The following is a 1,460-nucleotide window of genomic DNA, read 5'->3' on the forward strand; positions in this document are numbered from 1 at the left end:
TATAATACATATGAATGTATACATTATATAAATATACATATACACACACACACATATCCACAAATACACCAACCACCCTCATGTTTCTTCCCAGAATTCCAACCAGAGGCACAGCTTATCTGGAAATATCATCTTACCACAGTAGCACTGGATGTCCACTCAGAAATGATAAAAATTCATAACATTGACTATATGCAAAGGAGTCAGCACTGATGTCAATTTTTTTCTCCAGAATAGAGGAAGAGGAGGGCACTATGGTAGGGCAATGAATTTGTGAATAATAGCATGAAACAGTCTCTTGGCTATTCCCCATCAAATATGACCACATCATCAGCACACAATGTCCTTCCTTCCTTATCTCTTCCATCTACACCTAGAAACTGCTCTCTTCCCTATCTAGCACCTGCCACCACTAGACTACTGCAGACCTAGTTGTTCTAGCTCTTCTCACCTTTCACAGTTGAAGCATTCCTCTTAGACGAGAAGCTCAACACACTTCCCTTTATTCTTTGGGAAACGTTTTTTAGCTTAAGTCAAATTCTCACTCCCACGAATGAAAATAAAATTGACTCCCGAACCTCTGACTTTGTAACCCTCGGACACCACTGATTTCTTATCATTTCATCCCACTGATGTACTTGAACTCTGTTCCCTGAGAAGGGAGAGGGCAGACTCTTGACCCTAGAGCCAGACAAAATGTACTCATGTCCACTTTCTCCCTTACTCTCTGTATGACAATGGGACAGTTTTAAACTCTCAGAAGCACTGTTTATTTCTTCCAAAATGAAATAATTAATCTCTCCCTCTCTGCCTTCTTGAGCTCATAGGACATAAAAAAATAATGGATTATAAAACAAAAAAAAATTTGATGCCTTCAAAAAAGATTTAATGTGTGGAAACATCATTGCTATGAATGTGGGTTACCAGAAAGATGGTTAGAAAGTGAGGTTGCAGAACCTGGCTCCTGGGTGTTTGAGACATACCAAGAGAGGAATCCTGTCTGGAGAGGCCTAAGACCTTCAAAGCCTATTTCCACCAGAGAAGTGCTCTGAGGTTCCAAGCTTTTGGGAAAAATTACCAATATTTGGCAAAGGAGATTTTATGAATACCAAACTAATAGTGGTCTGAATTTCCTGTGTTTAGAAAAGCTCTATATTGTCAGGTAGGTATACAATTTTAGACACAAAGATGTCACCTTTTCATACTCTTGTAAAGTATCTGACTGAGATGAATCAATTGTTTACACCAAGAAAAAAAATATTATTCCAGAAATGCATATGTCTTTTTTGAAATCTAAATAGAACGACAACGAAGGATCTGTTCTCTTCTATACCCACAAGAAAAATATAAATATATAGGAGTTGTCCAAATGAACAATTTGGGGTGCTTGGCAGACAAAGATGTAATTCTCTTATAGCAAATGAGATATCTTTTTTTTTTTTTTTTTTTTTTTTTTTTTT

This window comes from Mandrillus leucophaeus, unplaced genomic scaffold (assembly GCF_000951045.1).
Source record: "Mandrillus leucophaeus isolate KB7577 unplaced genomic scaffold, Mleu.le_1.0 Scaffold1254, whole genome shotgun sequence".
NCBI lineage: Eukaryota > Metazoa > Chordata > Mammalia > Primates > Cercopithecidae > Mandrillus > Mandrillus leucophaeus.